Source organism: Schistocerca gregaria, chromosome X, assembly GCF_023897955.1.
Source record: "Schistocerca gregaria isolate iqSchGreg1 chromosome X, iqSchGreg1.2, whole genome shotgun sequence".
Lineage (NCBI taxonomy): Eukaryota > Metazoa > Arthropoda > Insecta > Orthoptera > Acrididae > Schistocerca > Schistocerca gregaria.
This window is the reverse complement of record NC_064931.1, coordinates 672468799-672495559: the sequence shown is the minus strand read 5'-3', so window position 1 is coordinate 672495559 and position 26761 is coordinate 672468799. Positions and strand designations below refer to the sequence as shown.

The 26761-nt window shown below is 42.6% G+C and overlaps 1 protein-coding gene across 5 annotated transcripts in view; it reads left to right on the top strand.

Moving 5' to 3' along the window:
- LOC126299190 (homeobox protein extradenticle) overlaps positions 1-26761 on the top strand; it is a 325234-nt gene that overhangs the window by 202402 nt on the left and 96071 nt on the right. The window lies entirely within an intron of this gene.

Sequence of the window (26761 nt, the reverse complement as noted above, 5' to 3'; positions counted from 1 at the left end):
GAACCTCCGTCCTCCCGAATGCGGGTCCACTGTCTTCCACTGCACCACGTCGCTCGCTGATAAGAGAGAAACGGCTTTCTTCGACCAGTAACGTTCAGAAGTAGCGTTACCTTAGGGTATGTCATAGAGAAGAGTGTACAGGATCGATATGCCCATGTTTTTAAGAATAGCTTCTATGTTGTCTGGTTTATTGCAACCATTTTTGCCCCCTAATGATGTTATCGCTGCGGTTCTTACACGAAAGGTACGTGGCTGGCAGCAGAAGGTTTCCAGATTTGAAAATTTAGTGCGTTGTGACTAGCATCTTCCAGTTTCCAGTGTTGCACTGTTCCGTGCATGTGTAGGGCTCTCGTGCTAACTGAGCAAACCGGTCGCGGAACCGGCTGGCCTTCTTTGCGTCCGCCTGATCTTCTTATTCTCCAGACAAGGAAATTAAGAGGCGTCTAGAGCCGCTTTGTAGCCGACGTCGTGTATGCTTCTCGACTGGTTTCCACAGCCCATGGGACACACGTGAAAGTGGTATTTTCGTAGATCTATGGCAGGAATATTTATTTTCAAGCTGTCCTTGGTCGACAAGTTGTGTTTTCAGAGCTAGATCTATTCTCGTTTCACCTTTCCCGCCCTTTCAAGTGATAGAATTCGGGTGATATTATCGTCGTTGGTCCACAGATCTTATGCAGAGTACTAAGGTACCTATGTTTATTTTCTCTTACGCACTCACTCGCATCACTATCATTTGCCATTTCTATCAGTAAATGATGTAACCTCTCCAACTACTGAGCTCATGTGTGTCTGCAACTTCTTTGGCGAAGGATTTCAGGCGATATTCAGCGAGTTAACACCAGCGATCTTTAGCAGGTCTTTGTCCTATCGGTCTGCCTGTCTTCCTCTGTTCCATCGGTCTAGGTGTCTTACTCCATCCCTGTTTTTCGACCCCATTCCAGCACTGTCTTCATGTCAATCGCTCATCAAATCTTCTGAAAATATGGTGGCACATTGCCATTTCATAGTAGCTGTTCTCTCCAGGACGCACTTGTCATGTAATTTCAGTCGCCACTTAGTTCTCCTTTAACAGTTAGTTGATCTACGGTCAGAATCTTGGAAGTCGATGGTACCGCTTTTGGAATGAAGAAAATCAAGTCCTCGTAGCTGTAAGTAAGGTTTCCCAACACTGCGGTTTCCCATGGTCATCAAACCGGGGAACATGGCTTTGCGGGTGGAAATCAGATTTCAGTAGTAAGGTAGGAGGTGCGAAATGCCGAAGGCTATACGCGTAACACAACAAGCCTTGTAAGAACCCACGAGAGCTTTACGTTGTTTTGGTAACAAGCGACAATAAGAATGGTCATACAGTTTGCTTAGCGAAATCTCTCTTTTTATTTTGAGTCACGAAAGCTCTCGACGAAGAAAGTATGGGTGCATGGATCATAGCAGTAAAAGATTTTCTGGCGTCTAAACGGTTTGAAGAGTCATTTCTTCTGCCCAAGACTGACCTAATACATGTTCCCCGGTTGAATTCGACAGCTAAAACGTATGGAGTCATCGCGCACACCACCTGATAAATGTGGGTAGACACTGGGAAATTTAATTTTAAATGTTACAATGAGTCTGAAACATCGCAGAGAGCAGGTGTAGTAGAATGTTTGACTTCCCCGTATCCTCAAAGGTGATACTGAAACGAAATATTTCTACTCTTAGCTGAGACCATACAACACTTTATTTGAACCCATTAAACGACATTACAAAAGAACAGTACAACGAAGAACTGTTGAAGTAGCTTGGTGAAGAGTCCACGTAAGTCTAGGCGCGACGAGGAAAAAAATGTTTATTGTTAAATTTAAAATTAACTTTCCAGTGGAGGTACATAAAAGTTAGTTTCTCAAATCAAATGTAAAAAATCTATAACAGTTATTTCTTAATTAAGGTACCCTGGTTAAAATGACCTTATCGTATGAGATCTCGTTTAGAGCTGCTGCCAATCAGCAAAGAAAACAAATATTTTCTTCAAACTACTAACTTAGTTACTGGTCCTACTAGGTAGTCAAAATAAAGGCCAATAAATTGTTTTCTGCATTTAGTGACAACGTGATTTAAACAACAAAGAGCTCATTAGAAAATATTTGAACAACAGAAAAAACTACCATAAGAAAGATAACCCGTAGAAAAGTCCAACTACATCGCAACTTCGGTTACTTGTGGAAATGAAAATTTGTCTCATTCCATTAAAAAGGATCCGCATGCTTATCCTCAAGTATAGCCTATTCCTGTTGCTTATGAATTAAATCTTACTGTTTTACATGCGCGTATTTAGTTCTTCCGGTGGTTTTTAAACGAGCTTGCTTCGGGTCTCTTGGATCCTGAGATTTTCTGTTATTCAGATGAGGCCTGATTCATCCTGTCAGTGTGTGTGAATTCAAGACATTCCGTGATATAAAGATTACTGTTAAGTGTTTAGTGTCAGAGCCAGTTTTGTTTTTAGCCACTTTGCGTATAACACTGTAGTCTTTGGAAGGACAATTTAGGAATTCTATGTTTCTTGATGTTGCTTGCAGGTCTTCTCCTCGGCTTCCACAGTACAATCTTTTGAATTTGATCCATAGTAATGTCAATTTTCGTCACTTTTCTTTTGTTATTGAAACACTATACTAAATCTAAATGAGTGTTTCTGATAATGTGTTTTTCTCTCTAACTTATAAAAGACAGTAGGAACGTAACAGCTGTTTTCTTTGATGAAGCTCAAAGCAAGGAAATAACTGTATACCCAGTAACAAATGTTCTCTCTCTTTGTGAAGCATAACTAGGGTGAATGAGGCATTACGGTGTAGATACTACTCATCGGGAATCAGTTAGATTAATTAATGAGTCCAGAACCAATGTTTTTAAGAATAGTTTACAAGAGATGACCAGGGATGAAATTTATAGTGACCCAAATGCTTACATGAAATTTAATCTATTCCATGATAAATTCATATAATTACTTGAAAGTAACTTTCTGCATAAGCTATTCAGAACCGTCACTAAACGGTCATGTAAAAAGCCATGGATTACTAGAGGGATAAAAATATCTTGTCAAAAGGAAAAGGAATTGTATCTGTTAGCAAGAACAAATAAAGATGCTGCAGTATTCCCCCCTACAGAAATCAGTAACCGCGACAACAGGCTTAAGGGTGTATAGAATGTAGTGAAACGAGACACAGGGCAACAGGCCAAAGAATAGGATACATTCACTATTGACTTAAATGGAAGGGCTATAAATAAGTCACATGTAGAAAATGCGTTTAATAATGATTTCTTACTGATAGTGGAAAATATAGGCATAAAAATTCGAGAAGCAGCACAGGAGTATGTCGAAAAAGCAATTCTCATAAAATTCAATCATATGAATCCACTTTTCCCTTTGAAATAAAGAAAATTATATACTCAAAATTAAAAGCTCACTTGGATTTGGTTGTGTTTTCAATATAGTACTAAAGTTCTGTTCCGATGTAATAAGCCATATCTTTTCTGAAATATGTAATGCATCACTTAAGGCATTTTTCCAGAGAGATTGAAACATGCCATTGTTAAATTACTCTATAAGAATTATGATAGGAGAGATGGCGGTTACAGAGTGCGACCATTGGCAGGAAGCCTGTCAGTGACGCTGTTAAGAATATTGTTAACCATTTCTTCTGCTGCTGTAGGTATTCTTGGATTGACTACAATACTAGTGGCACCCTCAAAAATAGAGTAATTTTGCTTGTCGTATATTAGATGGAAAATCGTTTTCATATATGAGGAATAACGGCGGACCTAAGATGGAGTCTTAGAGAACTCCATGTGTGGTTTCTTCCAAATCAGACGAATCGCCCCTGAGTACACTAGTTGAAGTACAAATGTCTACATTCTTTTGGTTAGATGTGACAGTGTCCATCGGTTAGCTCGACCATCAATTCCATAAAACCACAGTTTATGTAGGAGGATATTGTGGTTCCCATAGTCAAATGCCATAGATAAGTCACAAAATATGACAACTGGTTGTATTTTGTTATTTAATGCTTGTAAAATTTGGTGAGTGAACGTGTAAATAGCGTTCCTAGTAGAGCAACTCTTCTGAAATCTAAACTGTAATTTACTGAGGATATCAATGTTGCTGAGGTGGGATATTATTCTAGAATACAAAACATTCTCGAAAACTTTGGAAAATGGTTGTATAAATTCTGACCGGTAAATCCAGACCACTGCTTGACTAGAAACACGAATGGTAGGCACTGCAGGAAAGCGAAAGGAATCTATTAGGATCAGGTTTCTATTTCTGTATAGATGGGTGTAAAGAGGGTCTTTTTTCCGTTTACGACGGAAGTGGTTCCTTTCGGAAAGTATATTGGAGAGCGAACCTCTGAGCCAACTGCGATTAATGGTACTTATTTGATGGTAGGTATGTGATGAGAAATAACCACTTGGCGATCGTTTCAGAATATTCTGTTATGGACAGTTTGTCGTGGAACCACCGACATTTGTGGATAAGTTGTCTAGTGTATATGGTATCTTACTTAGCCCACACGCCTACGGCGAAATATGAGGGTTGTCCAGAAAGTAAGTTCCGATAGGTCGCGAAATGGACACCACAGTGAAAACCCGATGAAGCTTTGCGCAGATGTGTTGGGTAGTGTCTCTAGTATGACCGTCGGTCGCATCGAGACGCTCTTTTCAGTTGTGAGGGTACTGTGAACGAGTAAAAGTGCCTAGAACAACGATGTCTCCCGACAAGGAGGGGGGCCCACTGAGAGGCTTCGCCTTAGTGGATGCAGCCCACCTAACACAACTGCCACGCACTTCCTACAGGGGCAGTGAAGATGCTCCTGCAGTCTTTTCGATAGGAAGTGTTCGATCACCCACAACACTGCCCTAATTGGCTGGTCTTCAGTATCATATCTGTTCACATGAAACGCTGGATACGAAGACAACCCTTGGACGCAGGCTACGTGCTATAGACAAGGGTAGAGAACTATCGGAAAGCACAAGCGGCCGCCTTCTATGACGATGGTGTTGGAAATTTGGTATAACGCTGCGACAAATGTCTGTCGGAGCGGTGAGTATGTAGTGAAGTCTCTGGAAAGTGTAGCTAACTCTTGCAAATAAAATGTTTGATTTTCACTGTGGTTTCCATTTAGTGACCGATCGGAACATCCTTTCTGGACAACCCTCGTAGTTATTACTTTGACCCAAAACATATTCCGTTGGTTACTTACTTGCTTGATTTCTTCCGCTTATCGTAACAGCAATGAAGTTACTCCATTGTGCTCTGTTATTCTTTTATTTGTTTCGTGTATTTATATGTAGTTATTAACGGAATACACATGAGTCAATAATGTGTCTGAGAACTTATTTAATGTGGCCGTCTAATAAGTGAGAGAATGGATGCATAAAGTTAGTTAATTGTTACTTTTAACTTCACCGGCAACCGTTACGGCAAGAAAGGAAGAATGAATTGATTGATCGTGTTAATAACGATCATCCTCCTTTACCTCATCAGCATTACTGCAGATGACGTGTCACTGACCACATTTGTTCTGTGCATGCAGTACACGTGAGGCGCCTAGTTGTTTCCACTGCACTGTGTGGAATACGAAGGTTCTGTTATTGTTCACTAACTTGCTGTCTTCATGTTGATGTCCCCTGCGCAGAAAACAGCACGCAGGTCGTAGTTTCTGTATCTTGAGGCTGAAACTGACTTTTAGTGAGGTTCTGTTCTGAAATAATGTATAACTTTTTGGGATGCCACTCGCGTATTTTAATATAGCCACACGAGAAGACTACATGATCTTAATACAACACCTTCTGATACAGCAAAGTACATGATCAAACACAATATTTATGAAAAGGTATCTTTACACTATTTGTGGCACGTGTCTGCGCCTCGTGACTACCGGAGTGAATCTTTTAATACTGAATACTGGCAAACACATCCTGCCACAGACAACATGACTGTACATCTCGACTGCATAATCCAGAGTGACGAACAGCCCGAAACACTTCGGGCGCCATACCGGAAACTTCCGAAGTGCTGCGTCTGCAATTTTGTCAGACTTTTGTTTTTTATTTAAATTGTTTTTAATAATTATAAAATGACTGATTGATAGTCAGCTGTTGAGAGATTTTAATATTAAAAAGTGGAGTCATTCCAATGAGTAGTTTAACTAATAATAATAATAAGTATACTTTAACGTTTTGGCGCCCTTGCTCTGAAAACAGCAGCCAACTACGAGCAGTACCATTATGCAGGCGGTCTTTCTCACGGGAATGGTACTGAATCTAACATCTGTCACAGGTACCTCACCCCGCATTTCGCCATCTATATACTTCTTGCATCTCCACTGCTCTGGGAACAGCTTCTTGGAGCCTAATATGACGGCTGACTGAGCCAGAAATATTACACCGTACAGACTTTTACTATGTGGACTTTAATGCTCGTATTTATAACTGAGACCATTATGAATTTCACCTCTTTTTACTGTCGCACTTTAGATTTTTATTGTTGGTAGGACTGAAAAAAATTAAATTTGTGCATGTAGACCATATGGTGACTACTGCTGTGTGACTATAAAAAAGCATACGGAACAAAACTAATCTCCCTTAAACTTGAAAGTGGCTGTGGTCCTTCGTGCCATGGCCTGGCTATGATTCTGGACGTGAGAGAAATCAGTGTCCAGCACGCCAACTAGAGCAGGAAAGCCAGACTGTGTGCGTGCTTAGAGGAAACTGCCCCAGCTTCCGGCCCGACGGACGCAGGGATTCTCATGTTAGATAGGGCTAGTAATTATGTAGCAATTCTCTTTGCCGGGTAAGCGGTACTGTTCCGTTGTCCAGTAGCCAGATGGAGACTTTCTGAGACAAGCTACTCGTCTACTCATCTACAGGGCCATTTTCTGCGTAATCGTAACATCCGTGGTGGCTCGTCCTTAGAGTAGCACAGAGGCTACTCTGCTCCAGCTTGCAGCACTTCTTCCCTTCGGCGTTCCCGTAAGACAGCCAGACCTTCCTGGTAACTCTATGTCGTGTGTCATCTACATAAAGGCCTAATCGTGATTCATCTGAGCAGGCGAAGCGTTTTCACCGTCCTCCCCCTCTCCTCCACAGCCCGCTATTAGTGTCTGTTTCCCCACTGTAGCTGAAAAGAAAGGAACAACACTCTCTAGCATCCAAATATATCTTTTTGGGAATTTTCATTGGGAAACAATTAGAGAAGGAATTTATTTAATCTGCCCTTGAATGTCTAGTATAAACTCCTACCGCGTGTCAAACCGAATTGTAGCCAAGAATCTGTGACAGACGCTCTCGTGGGCGTCTTTCGGCCGCAGAGCTGACTTGCATAATTACTTGCAGAGAGGACTGTCTTCCACTGTCGATAAACCTGTAAGGCTTCACCCGGTGACGCAGCTCTGAAATGCGCAAAGTAGAAATTTTGGTAACTCGAAGACATTTTATGCCAATTTCGTACTCTACCTTATCAGCATAGTGCCCCATATTACAATGGCGAAGGAGACACACACCACGCTTTACCACGTTCGTGGGAACTAAGAACAAACTTATTTCAAAAGTAATCACCATAACTGTTACTACGTTTATCCTACTGTGAGACAAGACGGTCAATACCTTCATGGAAAATTTTTTGCGTTTGCCCACGGAACCATGATTGTACACAGGCTTGCACTTCTTCGACCAAAGCTAATCGACGGCCCCGAATGTTTTTCTTCAGATCTCCAAAAATATGGAAATCGCATGGAGAGAGATAGGGACTGTATGGAGGATGTGTAATGGCTTCTCAGCGAAACTTATGCTACGTAGTGGAAGCAACAGGCACGACAGCTCCGGAAAAACTCATGATGACCATTTTCTTTGGTTCCAAAGGCCCGCTGCTCATTGACTTGGGGGAACAAAATTAACGCACAGCGGTACGTAGACACTTTGTGCAAAAACTGAAGAGCGTCATCAAGTTCAAACGCCCATTAATATCAACAGGATAACTCCTATCCACATGTTGCTAAGGTCGTTTCGACTACTCTGCAGAAGTTTTGCTGGGAAGCCCTCACATAGCCTTGATACAGTCCTGATCTCTTCCCATGCGATTTCCATATTTTTGGAGCAATGAAGATAGATGTTTGTAGCCACTGATTTGCTTCGGACGAAGAGGTGGACGCCAGGGTACAATCATTGTTGCGCAAGCAATCGCAAAAATATTTCCATGAAGGTATTGTCCGTCTTGTCTCACAATGCGATAAATCTATTAACAGTTATGGCGGTTACTTTTGAAATAAAAACAGTTTTCTTATTTTTTTCTTTGTGTCTCGTTTTCATTCGACTACCATTTATACTTGTTGTATTTCGTCTAATCCTTGCTTGCAAGAGTTTTCCATGTTTTGATACCCAGTTTTAATCAATGATCATCTTGAGATCTGTGTCCGGTAACAGAATTGTATGAAACGCGTGGTAAAATTTCTACCAACATTGATAGCGTGAGAAAACAAAATCGAAATATCTGACGGTGCAAATCTTGCCATAAATTTTATGTTTCTTATACAGTTCTGAGTACATTACTTAACAATGAGCGACTGGAAACAGTCGAATCGTTAGCCTGCCTAGAGAGTAAAGTTACATCAGACGGAAGGTCAAGGAAGGATATTGTAAACCAAATTCACCAGGCAAAAGCTGCTTTCACTTCGGCCCATTTTACTGTGCTTTTTTCACACAGATGACTGGCACGTTACACCACTTCGGTGCGATGATGTTCGTCACCAGTGAAGGGTCTGACGACCGCCTGGTACGAGTTCTGTACTTTCTACAGAGCGCCAAAGTGGGCAGTATGCTCTTTCAAGAGAGTGACTAATACTTCGTAGGGAGCGCTTATTAATACCGACTTATGTGAAAATGTTCCTTACAAACTAAAACTGGTTATCAGATAAAATTTTTTAAAAAATCGATCAAAGACTGGAATAAATACAGTTTCGAGCATCTGTCTCTGTTTCTTCATCGTGATGATGTCATACTTCATCACTAGTCTTCTTTCTCCCAACGATTCCGTCCTGATCCACCTTGGTCCTATTTGCCTGCAGGTGCTGAAGAAGTTAGTTTTCTGATGTGTAAAAGTTTCCTTTCAATCCGATGAGCTTGATAATCAGGTCTTATGAAATGTGCTTAAAAGAGAAGAGGAAAGAATTAGATGCAGCACTAAAGACAGTTTTAGTATTAATTCCCTCTGTGTCTTCTGTAACATCTACGCCAAACGGGCTTACGTGGTCAGTACTACAGAATTAATCACACAGACGTCTTGGATCCAGTTTACGTTGTAGATATCTCACCTTTTCCCAAAAAACATCTCAATGTAAAAGGTCTTTCCTTACTTTTTTTTAGTGCTGATTCGATTTGACTGTTTCATTTTATACCCTTTCATAGCATTTATTTGTCCGCCCCGATAGCTGAGTGGTCAGCGTGGCGGATTGCCGTCCTATGGGCCCGAGTTCGGTTCCCGGCTGGGTCAGAGATTTTCTCCGCTCAGGGACTGGGTGTTGTGTTGTGTTGTGTTGTCTTGTCTTCATCATCATTTCATCCCTATCCGGCGCGCAGGTCCCACAATGTGGCGTCGAATGTAATAAGACCTGCACCAAGGCGCCCAGACCTGCCCGGCAAGGGGCCTCCCGACCAATGACGCCAAACGCTCATTTCCATTTCCATAGCTTTTATTATCCCGTATAAGAGGACTTGCTGAAAAGTAATGCCTCAGAATTTTTATTATTTCTGTTCTCAATAACTGTTGAGGTATTACATGTGATGCATTTTACTCTGTCGACTTTCCCACTTCGCTTACGCAAGTTGCAACTCTTTGCCACTTTAGTGCTCCGAATTGTAAGTGGCAGTGTGTAGCGTGACCAAGTCGGTGCTTGAGAAACAGCTCACTGTAATAGTTTCTAACCCCAGAAAACGTGTCCCCCATTGAAATCCATAGAAGAATGAAAGCTGTGTACGGTGATGATTGTATCGACATCAGTAATTCGAGACATTGGGTTGTTTGTGTTCGTAATGAAGGAAACAGTGGTGCTAACTTCAGCGTGTATGGCAGAGCTCAGAGTAGACAACCAAAACGTAAGAAATTTGCTGCCCTACCTGAATCACTCATAATTATGTACCAGGCGAGACCTTTTTCAGGTGTGTGTAATTGTTAGACACATGGCCTGTGAAGTTCATTTCTTCAGTATCACTCATTCTAGGCTGTGTGTATAGAAATTATGCACTGCTGTTAATAAAGAATAAAGACATCTTTCAGCATTTCAGAGACTGACATTAATTATTTTGAGAAATAGAACAAAATAATATAAATGCTGAATTTGATACTTTAACAGTTGGGTTATAAATTCACAGCAAATGTAACAAAAAAGTGAACTAATTAATGGGTTTCATGCTTTACTTTAAAAGTGTTAATGATGAAAAGACAGTCCAAACACATGATCTTTTCATTCGGACAGCCCTTACACATAGCTGCCAACTTTGAGAAGAGGCTGTCACTAATCGCATGGCAAATGTGGAAGGGATCCGTCAATGAATTTCAGAACCGAAAGTGCACTGCCACTCCAGAAGGTTTGGGCAACTATATATCCATTTGAATTCAATTTAGCTGTGTAAACAAATTACACACACGGCCTGAAATGTGTGTATCAATTTGATGCACATGGCCTGCCAGGGAAGTCACCTACTGTATCAATTTAATACACGTGGCAGCTAGGGTGTTAAAAAGTACGTTCGAGGACTTCGATTTTATAGTGATAAAGCGGTGCAAGTAGAGGTGAGGTCGTGGCATTCCCAACAAAGTCAAATATTCTACAGTAATGGTATCAATAAACTAACATCTCGTTGCGAGAAATGTGTTCGTCGCCCGGATGACTATGTTGAGCAATAAATATAAGAACATGAAGAATGAAGATTTATTGTTAATAAGGCTTTTTTAAATTTAAAACGCTTTGAGAGTTTTCACTTTTCAGCACGCTCTAGTATATTTGTACGATGTCTCGGGCTCAAGAAACTTCGCCGTTACTGTTGTAATAAGACATGACTGAGTTCTTTGTCACATTTTTGAGCATTATATTTTATGTATCCAGATGTAAAAAGCACTATTCGGAACACCAGGTGACGAAACGGGAAGAAAAGAACGATGCAATGGTAGGCTACAAAATCAACGAAGAGAAATCACATTAATCTGGGTCAAAAACCAGAACGGCATCCGCGGCAACGAACAGGCCGAACAATTGGCTAAACAAGGCGGAGCATCAGGAACTCCACACACACACACACACACACACACACACACACACACTTCGTACGATGACTTAAAAGGACGATGCGAATGGAGTGAGACGAGGAATGGAGCAGATGAACTGACAACAAAGGGAAACGTTATAGAGCGATACACTATGGGATTCCGCCAAGCGTTGGTTTATTAGGAGCACTTGGTGTCGTTACAATTTTATGTAACCACAGCACGATTGAAATTCAATCACGGTCACTTAAAAAAAAAACATTTGGACTTTATAAGGAGACATGAACCTTATAGTATTAGGATGTTCTGAGGAGATACACTATAGATCGGACATTAAATCATCTGGGTGCTATGGGGTGTAAAGGCCTCCCGCTCCGCTACCATTCTTTTGGGAACATCAGACGTAGGGTGTATAAAATCACATACTAAAAACACTAAAACTAAACTACTCCTGAACAGGCCATGAAGGCCAAACGGTACCGACCGGCCGCCGTGTCATCCTCAGTTCATAAGCGTCACTGGATGCGAATATGGAGGGGCATGTGGTCAGCACACCGCTCTCCCGGCCATATATCAGGTTCCGAGACCGGAGCCGCTGCTTCTCAAACAAGTAGCTCCTCAGTTTGCCTCACAAGGGCTGAGTGCACCCCTCTTGCCAACAGAGCTCGTCAGACCGGATGGTCACTCATCCAAGTGCTAGCCCAACCCGACAGCGCTTAACTTCGGTGATCTGACGGGAACCGTTGTTACCACTGCGGCAAGGCCGTTGTCATAAACTCACATAAGCTCTCAAAAATTAGGAGCGCCCCTATAATCAGCCACGTCAAAATTTAGATTCTACGAGCTAACAACACGAGACCGTATGCGGAGCTATATTAGGAGGGGCAGAACAAAAACAAAGATTTGAATTAACTGAAGGAGGACGGTCCCAGTTACCCAACACATCAGAAGACAAATCGGAAACATAAAGTGAAGTGTATTTGTACAAATTATTAAGTTGGAAATAATACACCTTTTATTGCAACTAACTTTAAATTTTGTACGCAGATAAGCATAGTGTAAACATAGCAATTATTTTATAAAAGTTGTGACTCTTTTTGCTATAAATAGATTTTAATTTGTAGAAAGATAATAGTCAAAACTGTCAATTGTTGCTGTTGGTTGGCTGTATCATTATGAAACCAAAAGCCAATAAAAATCCCGATGACAACTTCCTTTACCCGCACTAAGGTGACGAAGGAGACTGTTGTCTTTTTTGTACTCATTCATTGGGGATTAATAAGTAAGAAGTGAACGTTGCCGTCCTCTTTATCTGCAAATGCAGTGCAGTAGCATGGGAGCTTATAGTTGTATAAAATGTGTTATTTCTTCACTTCTCGCACAGAGCTCATGTTTAATACCCGCTCATTGATTTGCAAACTAAAATGATACAGAGGAGACGACGAAACTCGGATTACTTGGCAACGCGGACGCCAAGTTGCTGGCTACCGGCTGGTGATAGAGGTCTGCAAAGAGGGCGCTTCACTCGCTCACACCCTCTCGGGCCTACCGCGCTCGGGCAAAGCTTTCCCGAGTACGAACCAGTGATCTCTCTACAACCTGGATGAAGTAGTCTGGTCTCTGAGTACAGAACTGCAACGTGTCTGCAGAATCATGTATTTTGCATCGTCCACCATGTTGTAGTTTGGCAAACAAATTTCCATTCGTCTGTATGTGACTAAGAATTGCAAACTGATTTCTTGTTTTGAACTTCATGTCAACATGTGATGAAACAGGTTGAAGTGGGAGCTGAATCTAAAAGTATTTTCTTTTCGTGTTCTACTGACATTTCCTTGCAGCCATGTTGTAGTTTGGCGAGAAATGAAATGTGAGCATCTATGGCTGGCACGATCAGACAGCTGAAGTTCATCATCCAGGTAGTATAGAGATTACGGGTACGAACGCTCGAAGCGGGCTGTGAGTAAACGAGTAGCCGAGGGGCAGTCAGAGGCAGGCCCCGGCCGGTATGGCGCGTTCGCCGTGCTGCTGTTGCTACCGCTTTAGTAGTAGCTCCCCGAGTCTGTACTCTGGTGTCGCTCCTGACACACTCCCACCAGCTGATCGAAGCACACCCAATCAATCTGTTTACGCTGTAGACGTATAATCCTGGGTGGCAGTTTCTAATCGTGACATCATTGCGATCCGTAAGAGAAAATAGCTTGGTTTATGCAATAAGGAAATTTTGGAAAAAATTGGAATTTCACAGGAAAGTTATGTAACTGCCAACTTTCGTCGGTCTCGTAATAAAAAATCACGTTGCTGCTTTTTATGACAGCATCTGCTTTATTGAGTCAAATGTACATATGTGAACTTGACCATCTAACAAATTAGAAATCTAACAAGAAAAAAATTGCCTCGAAATTATTCCCTGTTTGCTAAATTACAATGAATGGACTCGTTTGGGATCAAGTTTACTTCGTCAGCCTGAGATAATTTTCCAAATCGCACTGATTTTTTTTACCGATTCTGTCTTGTCAGAACCTGAGACTTCATCACACATTTGACGCACAGTATTTAACATGTCATCTCTATCACAGATATAATTTCCAATAATCGGATGGGTGACCACAAAATTGTTACTATTCTGTGCAACGCCGCAGTTACGACTTTCTCATCTGTGAGACGGAGACAGCGATGATTCAGCACTCGTAATACTTAACAGTTAATAGATGATGATAGAACCGTTGTAGTGTACTGTCAAATGCCGGCAACACTGAAAGCGGCCTGTTGCAGTTAAGCGCAATGTTCATTTGCCGGAAACGCAGCGTGTCTGCAGCAATTCAAACGTATGCGCCTTTGTGTTTTCGAGTTTCTGTATGTCCATCCTTTTGACTGTAGGTATTTGGGACCACGGCCTTTCGCTATTGTAAGAAAATGAAACACCTACCGCCGTCTTTATGATCTTATTTATTGTGTGGCTACCAGTTTCGGCGCTTCAGTGCCCCATCTTCAGGCCTTAGTTGAAGCTGCAGATTATCTGTAACTGTGATGTCAACACTTACAGATAATCTGTGTAAATTAGTTATGTTGGCAACATAGGCAGTGTATATATGGATCGTGATAACCCCTTTAGCATCAACTAAGGCTTGAAAATGGCGCACTGAAGCGCCGAAACTGGTGCTACACAATAAATGAGATCATGAGAACGGTTGTAGGCGTTTGTTTCTTACAATTTGTGTCTTCGGGTCCTATATTACAAAGACTTTTCAGTTAGTGCACCCATAACGAAACAAACTGAACTGTTTGAAACTTCTCGCCTTCTAGCACTCCTATTGCGTCTTTGAATGGCTCTAAAAATGTCAAGAGTTCTTTTGCATTGTTTTTGTCGTAACCAGTAAGTTTTTCAGACACACCTCTCCAGAAGCAGTTCCGTGTTATTGTCGTTCTACATTAGTACGTACTGTAGCATTCTAAACAAGCTGTTACGCTTTACGTTTCTTGTTTCAAGACTGTATCGAATTCACATCACAGTTTTTTTTTATGAAACGTTCACTACCTTTAGCAGCGTAAGTCGTGGAATAAACAAGCTGAAACACCCCCATTTAATTCTTTTATTGGATTTTGTGTAATTTATCGAAGCCGCCAAACAGTTATTATGATTATATGACCGTGTGCTTAATGGATGAAAGGCTATCGGTTTTTCTGCTGTGGTTTCGGGGATAATTCAACCGAATGCGACTGTTTTGCAACTGAATAGTGGAACGATTGCAAGTTTGTCTATTACTAAGGACTGCAAAGGTTGCGATGTACAAACTGTATTGTATTTTCTACGAAGACACACATTCTGAGGCAGTTGCTACCTTCGCCTTACACGTCTAATTACAGTTATATCTCTCATTGGTTGCTGATTTTAGGTATTTCGTCACACGCAATGATGATGGTTAACATCCACAACAATCCTCACTGCAGTCCATGGTTGTTGCTGGCCGACGCGGTTGACGCGAAACACGAAATTCGGCACTTGGCACTCTTGGTGTCATATCACTCGCGAATTGGTATCGATGAGGGTCCACCCCACGACGATTAGGGGGACGTGCTCATCTGTCACATTCCGGTAAATTTACTCGACCACCACTCTCGCCCGTCTCTCTAACACTACTTCTCACTCAACACTCTCCATTACTACTACGCACTCGACACTCGTCTCATTGCCTTCTGCAGCGCTCGACAATCGACTCCTGTCTGCTATCGACCTGGGCGTCGGATACTAGCATCTATGTTCGTGGGATCACGGATCCCTTACAAAGCCCAGCTGTCAAATAATCTTCGTCTAGCACGCGTTTCAGGACCTGTGCTCAAAACATGCGTAATGCATGCATAGCGCTGAAATGATTACAGTGACTTGCATATATTAGGGCCTTCGCCAGTGGGAAATGGAATCTTGTTAAAATGCTGCGGATTTACTCCAAACAATTTGAATAATATTTCATCGTTGTAGTTCTTTATAAATTCTCTATACTGTTTTTTCTTCTCAGAAAAGTGATTTGTCACCAGTGCCATATTACTCAGTGTTTACTCTCGATAAGCAAAGTGCACAGTACTATGTAAGTAACCCATTACCTGATATTTATTGGTCCATACATCCGCTATACATCCACATGCATTCACGCCTATAGCCTGGATAATTCTGGGCATAATACCCGCTCGTATTTCATCGGACTGTCTTTCAGTGTTTCGTACTAATATCATAGGATGAGGCAAAATGTTCCCAACGTCTACATGTTCCACTTCTGAGCCAACATTTAGAAGTTCCTGATACAAAACGGAAAATCGTACGCCTAATGATCATGTATATGGACAAAAGCCTCTGGAACATATTTATACGCACCTTTTTAATTATTGTAGCTCTCACTGAAATTGCTAATGCTTCAGAAACTGCACTTCGTAGTAATCTACAGACATATGCCTTCAGATGTGTGGTGGTGGATCAGTAAGATAGGAGAGCAGAGCACTTGCCATATTACGTGTAGCCGACACCCTTATCATTCATTGCTGAAAACCTCTCCCAAACATTATTACAACTACTGTCTTTCGCATTCAGTGTATACTGTTTCGAATCAAGTTTCCTTCATCTCCCGTTCATTCTCCATGATCCTACAGCAGGTGACTGAGCGGCGCTCGGGTAACTATACCAGACGGCCGAGCAATTCGAGCCTGTAGCGCTCGCTCGAGGGTCATGGAAGCAGAGTGCGGTTGCCCCTCAGTCCAAACCGCCTGACGGACGTAAGTGGAACTACACGCACCGAGCGTAAACGTCAGATACAGACCTCGGTCCGTTAACACGTCGCGGACGATTTCTGTGTCTCAACTCTACTGTCACGCCGTCTTCGGCATCCTCTTCAACTACACAGGAAGTGCTTCACAAGCGACCAGTTACCAACTCGTGTCGTCAACGAGTTTCGTTTGAGTTGCTCCATGTACCCAAAGCGTTGGGATTGGCGTAGGCCACGGTCCTACAATCCAGCACGACTCCATAGCATACTAAATTTCAGATACAGCCACTTCGCCTCTGACACGGCTATTTATTCACGGCAACACGTCTGACGGGCTCGTATGGTAGGCCTAATAAGTCATTGCGGCAGTTTTTCGATCACTAGAGTTTCAGATGTGACATCTATACCTTTACTTTCACACCAAAGCTTCTTGTCACACTGCACATAAGTTATTTTTTTCCTCTTGTTTTTCCCCTTTTATGCATATTCAGCTTTGTTCCTGAGGTGTAGGTAAAGCTTAGCATCAAAGCTGATGTCTGGCTGTCCCATGAGTAGTAGTACGTCCATGCCCCATCGTAAAGCCGAATTCACGGTTCAGATTCCGACTCGGCGATGGGTGACAGTTCTGCGTATATATGCCATCACAGAAAGCACGTAAACACCGCACACGCATACATGTAGAGACACTGTAATTTAAGTATTGTGGGTCACGGATATTTTCAGGCTCCTTCTGCCTCTGATGCAACGCACATATTTAAAAATATTTCATTGCCGTGTACTCCGATAATCAACATTTAAACTGAAACTTCCTGGCAGATTAAAACTATGTGCCCGACCGAGACTCGAACTCGGGACCTTTGCCTTTCGCGGGCAAGTGCTCTACCATCTGAACTACCGAAGCACGACTCACGCACGGTACTCACAGCTTTACCTCTGCCAGTACCTCGTCTCCTACCTTCCAAACTTTACAGAAGCTCTTCTGCGAACCTTGCAGAACTATCACTCCTGAAAGAAAGGAGTGCAGAGTGAAAATCTCATTCTGGCAACATTTAAACTATCGATCTCGGGACAAAACTTTCCACCAGCAATAAATCGCGTTGAAAGGAATTTGAAAACAACCCACGATTTGTGGTCGCGGTTCTAACGGTGTCCTTTATCTGTTCGTCCAAACAACATAGCCCTTTTAAGATCTGGGAAACATATCGCCCCGTTGCAAGCCGATTTGTGTTTCAGAGGAAGGATATTTGTGCTACAAGCATTATTTGACCAGAAATGCGTCAAATGTCTCTTGAGGCAATTTGGATAAGATACAGTCGTGGACAAAACGAGCGAGACCCCTCGCCTTTTCGTTATGCTGATCCGCACAGCTTTAAAGTCTGCTACACAGCATACAAGGCAAGGCGATGAAGTGCTACCAACATATTATACACTGGTGTGAAATTGAAAAACTATCCGAACTTTGTCAGACAGTTTCCAGTCACGTGTAAGACTATACTAATGCTGGTTAGTGTGTTAAACACAACACGTAAATATAAGATATAAATAAAGAAGAAACGCTAATTGGTATAACTATATTAATAAAAATGAATTTCTTATACCACCAAGGGACCGTATAGAGCAGGAAGTGCGATACATTTCCGCTTATTAGGTCTACCTGTACTCGAGGTAAATGGGTTTTAAGGGTTGGTTAGACAGATGACGGTCAAGAAAGTGAGAGTAGTAGTGTTCCAAATAATTCCCCCTACTCTTTATTCGAACTATTATAGTTGCATTCGATACATCAGCATATTAATCGTAGCTACGCTTTCGATCCAAATCACATTTACAGGAATGCAAAAAAATACATTTGCCTATACAAGTGGTAATTCAGATCCCAGTTTAATGCCACCGCGTTTTAGAAGTGCGAGCATTCCCATTGCTAGCTATTTTAAGAAACACTTCGGCTAATGAACGTTTTCTGGCTGCGGCGAGTCTAATGCAGAATTCGAAACATTGTATAATACGTTTGGAGCTATGTAGCCGTTTGTTTCCTGAGGTGGTGCAGAATTATCCTACTAAATTTAATCGCTAATAACAGTAATTTGGTGTTTACACAAACATCCCGAATGATTGTCACATAAGCGGTGACATAAAGGTAGAAAATTCATGTTTTTTACTCCAGAAAGCTCTAAGCAACAAAAACTGCAGATCATTTTTCCATTTTCAGAGCGAAATTGCCGGCTTATTCATGTGTGGTGTAATAATAGAGGGCTGTTTGCCTGGGTTGTCTACTAAAATAGTGAAAGGTGTTTGCTACTGCAATGGAGGTCTGGTTTGTTGTAAGAAATTCTGCCCTCCCCCCCCCCCCCCCCAATACGTTTTATTGCTACCTTTATTATGTACCGGCGCCCTGTGGATGTAAATATGAAAATCTCGTAGAATTTCATACTTGTTACTGCCTACTTTTTCCTCTTCTGTTAATAAATGAATTGACTTAACTGTGGCAATGAATCTTCACGCATTGCTAAATTTGCAAACTTTCATGGTAGGTCAGCAACAGTAATGCAGTATGACTGGTCTGAACGTTGACACAACCATTTTTCCGGCCGAATGCGCATAATATTTTGCTAATTAGTAACCATCTGGGGTAGTTTGCCTGACTAAAACAGTTATGTTATCTCGATAAGCTGAAATTCATTTTTATTACTACAGTTCATACTAATTAGCGTTTCTTCTTTCATTTATATCTTACATTTACGTGTTGTGTTTAACACACTAACCAGCATTAATATAGTCTTACACATGATTGCTAACAGTCTGACAAAGTTCAGATAGTTTTTCAGTTCCACCCCTGTGCATAGTATGTTGGTAGCACTTCGTCGCCTTGCCTGTTATGCTGTGTAGCAGACTTTAAAGCTGTGCGGATCAGCATAACGAAAAGGCGAGGAGTCTCGCTCGTTTTGTCCACGACTGTACATATGGTTGGTAATACACTGACGAAAAAAATCGCAGTTCCAAAATATAATTAATTGAGGGCAATAAAATTTTGGGAATACATTTATCTAGGTAACATATCAAAGTGATTAACATAGCAAGAGCATAGGCTGATGTAAGCAGGAGATAAGCCATTGCAAATGTGAAATGCTGATACATTAATAACCGGTGTAACCGCCAGAACGTTGAGTGCAAGCATGTTTTGTGTTGTACACATGTCAGATGTCAGTTTGTGGGATGGAGTTAACGTGCGCGTTGCACTTGGTCAATGCAGGGACGGTTAATGCTGTTTGTGGATGACTGTAAAGTTGTCGTCCGATGATGTCCCATATGTGGTCGATTGGACACAGATCTGGTGATCGAGTAGGCCAAAGCAACACGTCGACACTCTGCAGATCATGCTGGGTACAACAGCGGTTTGTGGGCGAGCGTTATCCTGTTGGAAACCATCCCTTGGAATGCTGCTCATGAATGGCAGCACAAGAAATTGAATCACCAGACTGACGTACAATTTTACAGTCAGGGTGCATGGAATAACGACGAGAGTGCTCCTGTTATACGAAGTCGCACTCAAAAAATGGCTCTGAGCACGACGAGACTTAACATCTGTGGTCGTCAGTCCCCTAGAACTTAGAACTACTTAAACCTAACTAACCTAAGGACATCACACACATCCATGCCCGAGGCAGGATTCGAACCTGCGACCGTAGTGGTCACGCGGTTCCAGACTGAAGCGCCTAGAACCACACGGCCACACCGGCCGGCGAAATCGCACTCAGGATCATAACTAGGTTGGTTGCAGCCCCTCATGTGGCCTCCTCCTAACCAACACACGACCATCACTGGCACTCAAGCAGAACCATACTTAATCAGAAAAGACAGCAGACCTGTACCCTGCCCTCCAGTGAGCTCGCACTTGACACCACTGAAGTCGCAAATGGCTGTGGTTTCGGGCCAGTGTAATGCGCACTACACGGCTTCTGGCTCGGAGTTGTCCTTGAAGTAACCGGTTTGTAACAATTCGTTGTCACTGTGGCGCCAGTTGCTGTTCAGACTGCTACTGAAGATGGAGTACGATGCACCAGAGCCATACGCTGAACACGATGGTCTTCCCTCTCGGTAGTGCCACTTGGCCGCCCTGAGCCCGGTCTTCTTGCGACCGTACATTCTTGTGACCACTGTTGTCAGCAGTCATGTGCAGTGGCTACATTCCTACCAAGTCTTTCTGCAATATCACAGAAGGAATAAGCAGCCTGTCGTAGCCTTATTACACGGACTTTTTCAAACTCAGTGAGGTACTGATAATGGCGTCTTTGTCGTCTTACAGGCGTTCCTGACTGAGTCACCACATCCATTCGCAAAGGTAACTAACACTCACGACCGTTACAGAATGTATTTAAAGGAAACCTGATTTGCATCCCCATAGTGGCGCTACTAGCGTCACCTACACTCGACTGGCGCGAAATCGGAATAGACATCATCTTTCAGATGTAGAAACACACCTACCAACTTTCGTTTATGTCGCACAACTCCTCCTTGGCGTTGCGACTTTTTTCCTTCAGTGTATGTGCCTCCCTAATTTATTTATTTTACGATTATATGTAATCTCTCGAGCAAGTTGTTCAGCTTATCGATTACTGTTTCTGCACTGGTCCTCCTTGTTGAGTTTACTGCGGTCTGTGGCAGTACAAGTGGAGACTTGCGTCATGTACACGTGCGTTCCGCAGCGAGTTGTCCCTGAAAGTTTGGCACGTGGGCTTCGGAGACGGACCACACAGAATCGCAGTTTGCCAAAGGACTGTGTGAGTTTGTATTGATTTGAGATAAGAACTACGTGACACGCGTTATCTAATGTCGGGAAGAAGTATCTCTATCTTTTAAGCAATGTTGCGACTTTGGTTTCTGGTTTGACTCATCACTCCACCTTACGTTGAGTTTGATGGGTGGGAGGGGAGGGGAGGGTAGGGTGGTGTGCAGGTCCATTAGTAGACATCGGATGAGCAATCAGTCAGCAAGTTGGTAAGTTATCAACTTGCCACAGACATCGCTTCAGAGCCGATGTCCGTGGTGCACTCGTCAGAAGTAGCGCATTTTTAATATGCTTCCTCGCTTTGGAAGTGGACATCAGCTTGTCATTCACAAGAAAATTATAGATATCATTTAACATAAATTGTTGAAGGAGACGATACCAGATAAAAAAATATTACTACGTAGCGTCATGTTTGCCAAGTGCGACCAGGACGCGCTTACAATAGAAGACTGTGACTTACGATTCTTTGGAGAATCCCGAAGCTGCAGTGGAACAAAACAAATAGTTAAGTGAGTTTTATGTCAGAGTAGATATGAACAAAAGGATAGAAGGCTAGGAATGGTTTGTGCTGAGAAGTTACTCAGAGGGCCTACGAACAATGAGAGGATTAGCGCAAGCGAGAGCCCGAGTTTTGCCGGCATGACGTTCACGGGTTAGCCGCGTTGGACCGCAGGTGGTTGGACCCAAAGTAGCGTAAGCGGCTAGCTGATGACAGACATAGCACACACATTACGAACCTGAAATGAGACCAGGAAGACTGGTACAGTAAGCACAACAGCACTAATTCAACGGAATGCAAAACATCACACAAAAAATACCAACAAAAGTCATAAACATGTTCACCATTAAACCACTCATTCTGCCACAAATGTTTACACTGACTGAATGATAAGTGATCCTGTGATTCACTATAAACCATACATCCGGCAACGGCATCGCACAGTAATAATCATCGCAACAAACAGTGAACATCACATTGTTGTTAAATATAGTATAATCTTAAGTTTACGCTGATAAGCCAAAACATGACCACTGCCCACCGCGACTTTGAATGCTGTCTGGTGGCGTTGCGGGCACGAGACGCGGTAACAGAAGTATGTAAACGGAGCAGACACGGGCAGGGGATCACCCTGGCGAAGATATGGGCTGCAAATGTGGAAATCCACTGAGGTAAGCTACTTTCACAAAGGGCACATTATTCTTATGAGAGCCTGTGGACGAGAATCTCGAAAACAGCGAAGGTGGTCGTGAGCATCTATGGAATGACGTAAGACAGTGAAACTAGCACTAGATGATTGGACATCCACGAATCCTCAGAGAACGCGGGTTTCGGGGGCTTGTCTGGTCTGTAAAGTAGGGTAGATGGTGATCTGCGGCATCTCTGCCGAAAGGTGCACACACAATTGTTTCAGAGCATACCGTTCATTGTACGTTGTTGAACTTAAGATTTCGGTGGGCACAGGACCATCGGGATTCGACCGTCGATCAATGAATATTTGTCGACTGTTGGGGTGAATCACATCTTTGCTACACTAGATCGCTGGTTGTTTCCACAAACGCTGTAATCGAGGTGAACGGCGGCTAGAAACGTGCAGCGCGCCACGGACGCAGGCTGGTTGGAGCAGTATTATGCTATGGGAGACATTCTCCTGCGCTTGAGTGGGACCTGTGGTTGTAATCGAAGACACGCTGACAGCTTCATGTCGGGTCGATGTCGTCTTTCAGCAGTGTAACTGTTGTTTTGGCGCCAGAACCGTGCTAAAATGGTTTGAGGAGCATTACAGTAAACTCACGTTCATGTCACGGTGACCAAATTCGCCTGATGTAAATCCTAGTCGCTATCGGGCTCCACCACCGCGTATGCTAGTCAGCGGCCCGTTATTTACGCGAATTATGTGACCCCTGCTTAGACATCAAATGCCACATACCTCCACAAGCCTAGCGACAAACTGCCTGATCCCTCATACGTAGAATCAGTGATGGATTTCGTTCCAAAGAAGGACGGACATGATATTAAGCAAGTGATCATAATGTTTTGGTTCTAGGCGCTTCAGTCCGGAACCGCGCTGCTGCTTCGGTCGCTGGTTCGAATCCTGCCTCGGGGATGGATGTGTGTGATGTCCTTAGGTTAGTTAGGTTTAAGTAGTTCTAAGTCTAGGGACTGATGACCTCAGATGTTAAGTCCCATAGTGCTTAGAGCCATTTGAACCATAATGTTTTGGTTAATCAGTGTATATGTCTAAAGAGGTCCAACCAGACCGTTTTCCACACCTACAATGATAAAATGTAGTAGTACGTAGTTGTTAGTGGACCGCTTTATTAAGCTTTGACCAATCCTGATTATAATATGAGCGAGGGTGCACTAGAAGCGCAAATATATTGATGTTAATGAGATATATAATTAAAAATGATAAGAATTGGTGTCACCAGACACGTCATCAGATAACCTGTCAATTAACATATGTATTTTAGTTGTACAATAATTATTGTAGGAATGGTGGCCCATTTGCGTATAAGTCAGTCTTATACGAAGTGTGTAACGTGGTGGGGATCTGCTCGAAATCTCACTGGCTCAAGTGTCATGACGTTGGAGGATGTTGGTGGTGGAAGAGCTGCTCTTGGGACCAGAATGGGGACAGGACAAGGAGAAACAGTTTGAGACATCTAGCAAGAATGAGACAAACTCGTTTTCTGTCATCGGAGAGTGCGGCAAGGTTGTGTGATTTTATTTATGTAGAGATACTTCAGATGACTTAAATTATCTTCGTTACGGGCATCTGATAATACGGGTGAAGGAATTTACGTATTTGAGTACACGTCGCAGCTTGATCTTAGTGAGGATTCTGTTATCTTTCGTGTCACGCTGGATACTCAAAGGGGTGTTGATGTATTTAAATAATTAATTTTATTTAACAATAAAACTGCGTATAGGACGACCATTCGTTAGGCATTTTTACCTTACTGAATAAACCACTTCTTAAAAGTTAAATCTGCACTGTTGCCTTGTTTATTACAAATGGTTTCCCTGTTTGTTTATATTATTAATTTATAATTCGCATAAGTTGTCTATTCTCAATTACTAGACCGCAGGACCGCCTTTTGGTCAATTATTTTGCTGACACAGCAACAGGGCGTAAAATAAGCGGTGTACGGCCCGTCATTAGGAATTCTACTAGCCAAGCCTTATTCAGAGTCGTACATTTGCCCCTTGATATTAAATGCAGAGCAGTAACGTCGCACTTTTGACGGTTTATTTCCTTCCCCTCTGCTTTTTACCTGGTTGTCTGCCTCAGATGATGCCGCATAGATCAAATTGGCAGTCAAACCTTTTCTTATCCTGGAAATCTTGGGGCTTAGATGGTTCACAGGTAGATGCCGTGTTTCTTGACTTCCGCAAGGCGTTTGACACAGTTCTCCACAGTCGTTTAATGAACAAAGTAAGAGCATACGGACTATCAGATCAATTGTGTGATTGGATTGAGGAGTTCCTAGATAACAGAACGCAGCATGTCATTCTCAATGGAGAGAAGTATTCCGAAGTAAGAGTGATTTCAGGTGTGCCGCAGGGGAGTGTCATAGGACCGTTGCTATTGACAATATACATAAATGACCTGGTGGATGACATCGGAAGTTCACTGAGGCTTTTTGCAGATGATGCTGTGGTGTATCGAGAGGTTGCAACAATGGAAAATTGTACTGAAATGCAGGAGTATCTGCAGCGAATTGACGCATGGTGCACGGAATGGCAATTGAATCTCAATGTAGACAAGTGTAATGTGATGCGAATACATAGAAAGATAGGTCCCTTATCATTTAGCTACAAAATAGCAGGTCAGCAACTGGAAGCAGTTAATTCCATAAATTATCTGGGAGTACTCATTAGGAGTGATTTAAAATGGAATGATCATATAAAGTTGATCGTCGGTAAAGCAGATGCCAGACTGAGATTCATTGGAAGAATCCTAAGGAAATGCAATCCGACAACAAAGGAAGTAGGTTACAGTACGCTTGTTCGCCCAATGCTTGAATACTGCTCAGCAGTGTGGGATCCGCACCAGGTAGGGTTGATAGAAGAGATAGAGAAGATCCAACGGAGAGCAGCGCGCTTCGTTACAGGATCATTTAGTAATTGCGAAAGCGTTACGGAGATGATAGATAAACTCCAGTGGAAGACTCTGCAGGAGAGACGCTCAGTAGCTCGGTACGGGCTTTTGTTGAAGTTTCGAGAACATACCTTCACCGAAGAGTCAAGCAGTATATTGCTCCCTCCCACGTGTATCTCGCGAAGAGACCATGAGGATAAAATCAGAGAGATTAGAGCCCACACAGTAGCATACCGACAATCCTTCTTTCCACGTACAATACGAGACTGGAATAGAAGGGAGAACCGATAGAGGTACTCAGGGTACCCTCCGCCATACACCGTCAGGTGGCCTGCGGAGTATGGATGTAGATGTAGATGTAGATGTAATAGCAGAAAGGAACTGATGACCTCGATATTTAGTCCCTTTCAACTTCCAAATAACATCGAAAATTAATTTTTTCGTCGAACAAGACGGACTATTTCAATGTTGATTATTTTTATATATCACATTTATTTGTTTACGTTCTTTATTTACATATGTGGTGTAGGTTTTTTCCGCAATAGAAAGTACCGGTTTGTTTCAGATATTTTGTCTCTTTGTAACAGAACGGTAGTACGAAAAATACCAGGATGCGTGCAATCTTATCATTGGACCACAAGCAACACAGTAAAGATTGAGAAGACATGAAAGCACAAACCGCGCGACTGCTACGGTCGCACGTTCGAATCCTGCCTCGGGCTTGGGTGTGTGTGATGTCCTTAGGTTAGTTAGGTTTAAGTAGTTCTAGGGGACTGATGACCATGGATGTTAAGTCCCATAGTGCTCAGAGCCATTTGAACCAAAGCACAAAATCCTTTTTTATACTAGGAGTGACCTACAAAAATGGTTCAAATGGCTCCGAGCACTATGGGACTTAACATCCGTGGTCATCAGTCCCCTAGAACTACTTAAACCTAACTAACCTAAGGACATCACACACATCCATGCCCGAGGCAGGATTCGAACCTGCGACCGTAGCAGTCCTGCGGTTCCGGACTTGAGCGTCTGAACCGCTAGACCACCGCGGCCGGCGTAGTGACCTTCAACAGAATAGGTTAATTTCTGATGTTAGCAGACTCTGCCTCAGTCCCCGTTTCTGCGCAAGCGTAGTGCGCAGTACACTCGGATATTTGGAACTTATTTTCACGCAGTGGCATCTGTTCCCGATATTAGGCTATTATACCATGTGTAATCAGTGGAAGAGCGTCTCGAGAAGACATTCTGGTAACTCGTTAGGCCACCACAATGGCCGTAGTTGTTTCATCTGTGGCCATTACGCTGAGAAGTTTTGGCTTGAGGATTAGAAAGCTACGCA